This window comes from Solanum lycopersicum, chromosome 9 (genome assembly GCF_036512215.1).
Source record: "Solanum lycopersicum chromosome 9, SLM_r2.1".
Lineage (NCBI taxonomy): Eukaryota > Viridiplantae > Streptophyta > Magnoliopsida > Solanales > Solanaceae > Solanum > Solanum lycopersicum.
Genome location: NC_090808.1, coordinates 20,518,318 through 20,526,123, shown reverse-complemented (window position 1 = coordinate 20,526,123; position 7,806 = coordinate 20,518,318). Strand labels below are relative to the sequence as shown.

General features: G+C 40.4%; 1 long non-coding RNA gene across 1 annotated transcript; it reads right to left on the bottom strand.

Moving 5' to 3' along the window:
* Positions 1-3,682: 3,682 nt before the first annotated feature.
* Positions 3,683-5,438, bottom strand: LOC138338204 (uncharacterized). The gene is made up of 3 exons (XR_011211630.1): positions 5,355-5,438; positions 4,748-4,794; positions 3,683-4,024 (listed from the first exon to the last, which is right to left on the bottom strand). It is a non-coding gene; the product is annotated as an uncharacterized lncRNA (long non-coding RNA).
* Positions 5,439-7,806: the final 2,368 nt, after the last annotated feature.

Here is a 7,806-nt window from a genome sequence, read left to right as displayed (position 1 = left end):
TACCCATGGACTTACATCTAAGAGCATGTGCTACAACATTCGCTTTCCCTGGATGATATAAAAAATCAATATCATAATCCTTTAGCAACTCTAACCACTGCCTCTGTCGTAAGTTTAGCTCCTTCTATTTAAAGATATATTGGAGACTCTTATAATCTATATAGATGTCCACATGGACACCATATAAATAATGTCTCCATATCTTCAAGGCATGAACAACGACCGCTAGCTACAGATCGTTAGTAGGATAGTTCTTTTCATGGTTCCTAAGTTGTCGGAAGGCATAGGCTATAACTTTGCCGTTCGGCATCAATACACATCCTAGCCCAACACCCAAAGCATCCCAATAACTAACATAGCCCTCTGGTCCCTCCGGAAGAGTTAGGATTGGAGCTGTAGCCAATTTGTCTTTCAATAGCTGGAAGCTTGACTCACAAGCATCAGTCAACTCGAACTTGGCTGCCTTTTGAGTTAGCCTTGTCAAAGGCGCTGAAATTGAGGCAAACTTTTCTACGAATCTCCTGTAATATCCTGCTAACCCCAGAAAGCTGCGTACCTTAGTAGGTGTCGTAGGTCTGGGACAAGTCTTTACCGCCTCAATCTTCTGCATGTCTACCCAAATACCATCAGCTCCAATAATATGCCCCAAGAATGCCACTGAAGTCAACCAGAACTCGCACTTAGAAAATTTAGCATACAACTTCTGGTGCTGAAGCACCCTAAGTACCGTCCTTAAATGGTCCGCATGCTCCTCTTCTGAACGTGAATAGACCAGAATATCGTCTATAAATACAATAACAAACATATCAAGGAATGTTTTAAATACTCGATTCATTAAATCCATAAACACCGCTGGAGCATTAGTCAGCCCAAATGACAGCACTCTAAACTCATAATGCCCATATAAGGTCCGGAATGCCGTCGTTGGAATATCTGCCTCCCTTACCCACACCTGATGATAACCTGACCGCAAGTCTATCTTTGAAAAACACTTTGCACCCTGCAACTTGTCAAATAGATCGTCTATCCTTGGGAGGGGATACCTGTTCTTTATTGTTACTTTGTTCAGCTGCCTATAATCAATACAAATCCGTAGCGACCCATCCTTCTTCCTCACAAACAGTACCAGTGCTCCCCAAGGTGACGTACTAGGCCTGATGAAGCCCTTTTCTAGAAAATCTCTCAATTGCTCTTTCAATTCTTTCAACTCAGCAGGTGCCATTCTATAAGGAGGTATAGATATAGGCTGGGTATCTGGCAGTACATCTATAGTAAACTCTATCTCTCGTTCTCGAGGAAGGCCTGGAAGTTTCTCGGGGAATAAATCAGGAAATTCATTATCTACAGGGACTGATTGAAGATTCGATGCCTCTGCCTTTATGTCATGCACCTGAATCAGATTGTAAATATAGCCTTTTCTAACCATCTTCCCGGCCATGAGGTATGAAATGAACTTACCTTTTGGCGATATTGTACTCCCCTTCCACTCTATAATCGGTTCCCCTGGAAATTGAAATCGAACTATCTTTCCTCTGCAATCAACATTAGCATAAAAAGCAGCCAACCAATCCATGCCCATGATAATATCAAACTCAATCACATTTAACTCTATTAGATCTGCTACGGTACGATGACTATATATAAATACTGAACAATTCTTATATACTCGCGTAGCTATGACATAATCTCGTAAAGGTATAGCTACCTCAAATTGTTCTATCAACTTAGACTCTATTCCGATCCTACTAGCAACAAAGGGAGATATAAATGATAAAGTGGAACCTGGGTCTATCAATGCATACACACTTCGGCAGAATAGTGATAATATACATGTGATCACATTAGGTGACGCCTCCTGATCCTGCCTTTTAGTCAAAGCATATATACGGTTCGAGGGACCGCTAGAATTGGAAGCTCCACCACGTCCTCTACCATGGCCTGCTGGCACCTAAATACCCTGCCCCGTAGGGCGCATAGACACAGAAGAAGATGAACCAGCAACGGACCCAGTAGGCTGTGCCATACCACCTGCACTACCTCTAAGGTGACACTCCCTCATAGTATGGCCCTGACGGCTGCAAGAAAAACATGCACCTGTAGCCTAACGACATTCCCAAGAATGGGATCTACCACAGTGAGAACACCGAGGCAAAGGTGGGCTCGACTGGCTCAAACACCTGCCCATTTGTTACCCTAACGCCCTAGAGCTCTGACCAGCTTCCGAATATCCCATACGATCGAACACCCTACCCATGAAACGTGGGGGTGCACTCTGTGCTGGTTGGGAACATAATCCAACATGCTGCTGAGACTGCCCGCTTCGAAACTCGTCAGGATAACATGCTGATCTAGCCCTCTTATGTTGGCCTCTATTATAATCTCTATCTGGATGACGTCCCCGGTGCCGATCCTCTACCCCCTGTGCATATGCCTGCACCCGAGCAATGTCCATACCTAGCTGAAGAGTCACTGCCATACAACCATCAATTAGATAACGATCAAATCTCATCACATAACGATGTACCCTGTCTGCCATATCAGCCACAATAGTAGGTGCATGCCTAGCCAATGAATCAAACTCGAGGCTATACTCTCGAACGGTCCTGCCATTCTGCCTCAAACGGAAGAATCTATCAACTCTAGCTCGCTTATCTCTGGAGGCTGGATGTGGCCCTGGAAAGCCTTTACAAATTTATCCCATACCGCTAGAGGAGCACCCTTTCCCCTAGATAACTCCCAAGACTCATATCTATTAATAGCTACATCCCGCAAATTATACGTAGCCAACTCAACAGACTCGGTCTCCAAAGCCTTGATTATCCACAATGTACGCTGCATCTGACGTATAAACTCTTGCGGATCATCTTGGGGCCTTGACCCAAAGAACTCTGGAGGATTACAACTTAAGAAGTCACGGGCCCTTAGGCTATCAGATCTGTTCGCATGATCAACTCCTAGTCCATGCCTGTGAGCCTGAACTGCCACTAATCTATTCAGCAACTGAACCACATATCTTATGGCCCTATCCTCCGCCCCTGACTGAGGAGATGGAGGTTCAGATGCTGGGGCCTCAGGGGCTGGTGGTGTCCCCCGAACTGGAGCTGCTGCTGCTCTAAGCTCCTCTGGCGGTGGCGGTGTAGCAGAGCTCTCCAACTGGAGCATAATACCAGGCATAGACTATGCACAATCCCTAGAAAATCTTCGGGTCTGACTAGTACCTTCTGCTACCAATTTGCCCTTCTGGGCGGCTATCGCTTTCTTTGGAGGCATAGCTCAAAACACACGAATTCGTTAGAGACGGATTATCCTGTTAATATAGCTCTATCGCACGATCTAGAATAAGAAAAAAGGATGACATCCTAAATGTCCTGTAGCTTCCTGTTTCTAGATGTGGTGCACAACATACCGAAAAACAAGACTCTACTAGACACGGTCTGTAAACACTTCAGAGGAAGAACCGCTCTGATACCACTCTTTGTCACGACCCAACCCGATGGGCCATGACTAGTCCCCGTTTTGGACACCCACATACAAACCTGCTAAGTATAACCAACTGAAACTAAGACAATATGGAATTTAATCAAATCAAGCCAACCCTAACGTCATATATAAAGAGGACCTGTCTCATAAGGAGTCATAACCATTCAACCGTAACAACATACGCGAGCAGACAGTCCGCCACTATCTAAAGCACAATAACATACGTAAGTCAACAAGCCTGCCACTACACAATACACAATGATGTACGCAGCCGACAAGGTTGCCCCTGTACAAGCGGAGATCCCAAACAAACCAGTTCCAGACCATTATCCAAAACATATATATACAACCCACATAATGTCCACAGACCTCTAAGAGTACAGTAGTGAAACTCGACGGGACAGGGCCCCGCCATACCCATAGACAAGCAAAAGACTACACAAAAGTTATGTACCAAAATGACTGGGCTTCGGAATAGTGGAGCACTCCCAATCAGCAGAGTAGATATCCTAGGCGGGAGGATCACTGAACTGTGCGTCTACACCTGCGGGCATGAAGCACAGCCCCCCGAGGAAAGGGGGTAAGTACAGACAATGTACTAAGTATGTAAAGTATAAGGTAAAGATGACAAGATACCAATATGGAAAGTCGAAATAGAATATCGCTACACATGTACCCTTTTAAGTGAAAATCATGCATATCTTTAACATATAAGGTGCCCAGCTTCCCTAGTAAGGGGCTCGACAAAATAATTATCACATCATCTCCGTCATCATCATCATCATAACTATCCTCATCAGCAATCATATATATAATATACATACCCGGCCCTCTAGTGAGGGACTCGGTGACATATGCAAGAAACTCCGCACGAACATTACACGGCTCAGGACTCGGTGAAATGATAAATTACTCTATGCACGAGCAGAACTTTATGAGCAACCATATATAATTAAAATCATTCCTTATAACTCAATAGAACAATCAACGTGAACCAGCAAGGAGTATTACCAAAGATTAATGTTTTATCAAGATTATGAACCTTTAATACGATATGGAAACGTAAAATCTCAATGACTCTAAGATGCACTACCATAGATATGAGAAATCATCATAGCCTTAGACATAGCCGAAATATAGAGGAATAATTGTGGAAGCAAGAATATACGTCACCTAGATGCTTTAGAGGTAAGTATCAAACCTGTCCGTTATTCTCTTATTTTTAAAAGTCATGCCAAACAAAGAAAGAAGGGACAGCGTTACATACCGTATATTCAATCCGCACGTCCAATATTTACTGCTCAAGCTATTATTCTATAACAAGAAACAATCATGCCGCAATTAGATAAACGTCGCGCTTTACTATCTTGTAAGCAAGCTAATAATCTAATGAAAATCCGGTAGCACTTCCCCTAATTTCCTTACTTCGTCCCAATCCGACAACAACCCAAATTATCCACAGCAATACCAATAAAACATATAACCCAACGAATCATATTAAACAGCCCCCTCCCCAAAACAGTTCTGTCTCGGCAACCATAGCAGCGAAGGAACGACACACCGAGCCATAACTCGTATTATAATTCGCAACACATCTACCTTATCGTATTCATCCTTTGGAGTATATACTCATAATCACATTTAACATATACATAATTCCAAAACAGAATTTTCCCACAGTTTGCTTTAATCAAAACAGCCCCAGCACCAACACGACACCACTAATAATCCGATTATGGTTTCCGTTCATACTTAGCACATTCAATAACTAAAACAAACTTCCTAAGCTACTGGTCACGCCCCCTTCTTAATATTAATGGATAATTAACAAGGTATTCTAAAGAATTAACACTCCAAGCAAGGAGATTACTAACCAAATTATTTGCAGCTGCTGGCCAAGAGTTGCAGGGTTGGTTTCTCCATTTCCATGGCTGCCTAAGCCAAGTAGTGAAGAAGATGATATGCAGCAATGAATTTCCCCACTTTATATAGTGTGAAGTGGATTTCTCCACCTCATTTATAATATGAAGTGGAGGCACCCCCCCTCTACACGTGTCCACTAAGGCCAGCTCTCAATCTGATCCCTTTTTAACTTTTGCCTTGAGTGGTGGGGCCCACTGGATTAAATTAATCTTAATCAGCCACTAATTATAAGTGGTGGGCCCCATTGGATTAAATTAATCCTAATCATCCACTAATTAATCCCTCACTTAAAGTTAATAGCACTTACATTAGCCAAATCATACTTAATATCACATTTGGAATTAACATCCTTGCGTAATATTTCTTTAATCACTTGTAACTTAAAATAAAATCTCATTGCCCGGACTTACGTCTACTGGATCATGATGCGCACTACGTATAAAAAATACGAGGCATAACATTCAAGTTCCTTACTCATTAATTTCTCAACAACAGAAGGAATATCCAAACGAGGTGTGTAGTTTCCAGAGAAGGTTCCTTTGAGAGTCCTTTCATTTAGAAAGTTCAATGGTGTGTCTTGAATACAGCTATATGATGGGGTTTATACCAATAAGAACAGCCACTCCCCACCCTTGAAAATTATAAGACAATGTTCATTAAGATTATTTTATAAATAATAATATACAATCAAGGAAATTTAATGATAGAAAACATACATCAATATGGCCAGTACACTTCACACTTAGATCGAATTTGCAATCATTCATCTTAGAAGTTACCTAATAAAATAATCAAAATTCAAGAAAATATGATCCACTATGACTCACACCTGTCTTTTTCTTCTTTCGCAAAATGATCCATTAGGAGAAGCAGATATTAGTACCTCTTGACCTGGTTTACTTTAATCCTTCGGGTTCACAAACTTTTTCACGCAAAATTTCTTAGCTGTAAAATAAAAGTAAAATGGATGAATTAGTTGTTGTGATATATAAGATAATGGATCGAGAATGTGTAAGGCACAAATTAATTACCTTACTGAAATCAACTAGCATTTAAATCAACACAAATTATCCTTGAAGCGCTAGCAATTTTTGCTCCTTCTGTAGCCTGACCAAAAAAGATTAGATCATTATTAGTAAGATTAACATATATATGGATTAAAGAACAAAACAGAACAAGAAGGTTATTTGCAATGTGAAGAATACTCACAATAAAGCCTACAACTCCTAGTCAAAAAATAGCCACACTTGAATCTTTTGTGGGTTTAGCAACATTCAAAGGTGCTCCAAGACTTTGAAAAACATCTCAAATAAAGGAATGAACATCCATCCTATCATCAACATGTGTAAATCATCTCAATAGATAGATATACACAAAAAGGATTCAATAATGAAAATCTAATTAGAATCGAGTAAAGAGGAATTCAAGCAGGCTAGCACAACAAAACAAAATTAAGCTGACTAGTATAGCTTCTGATGGATGGTTCATTCCTTGAATAGGAAGTGAGTCACCTTCAATGAACATGATTATTTGAAGTGACTTCTTTTTGGGATTGCGAAGGCACAACTAAAGTGACTTTTAAAAGAGGATTGAGTATTTCTTATGGAATAATCAGATAAGGCCTTTTTTAGCTATGCATATTTCTCCCTAAGTGATCAAAATGCTACATGAATGCCCTTCCCATATACCTTGGATGTCACTCGTACAAAAGAGACATCAAACGGAGAAGGCAAGCCAGCTTATTTGACCATTCCACCATATTGGTGTATTTTTAAATCTTGAAAAAACTAGATTCATGAACGATTAGCAAGTTAAGGACCGATTTGTTTGCACCAATACTCTAATACTGTTGCAAGACTTGTACTAGAGTATGGTTGAGACCAATGTGAAAATGCAAATGCCAGATCCACAATATTTGGAAATGGAAGACCCCAGGCCTAATTGAACAAATACACAAAAGAATCCTATTGAAAATGCTCCTAATACAAACACTTCCTTCGTAGAGCCCTTGTAGCAACATCCTTACTTAAGCAATTCTTCTTATCCTAATTTTTTCTTAGTTGAAGTTCCTATATTCTCTTAGTTGAAAACATAATACAACTAACATTGGGAACTGCCTCAACATCTAATAAGTTAAGCTACAAAAATACATTATAAAGAGAGATTAAATGGAACAATCCTCAATTTCAAAATAAAAATCCACTCGGGTTGAAACAGAAGAAACACTTTAGGATATCTGCTGGTCTTCTTCCACACAAATCCCAATAAAAATAAATGTTCTTAAATGTAAAGGGTAGCATTCTTCTTCCTTTCTATTTTAATCTTAATTTAGGAAAATTAAGAAACGAACTACAGATGAATGTTTCAAACAACTGTAAACAACTTACTCTTTATCAAAAAATG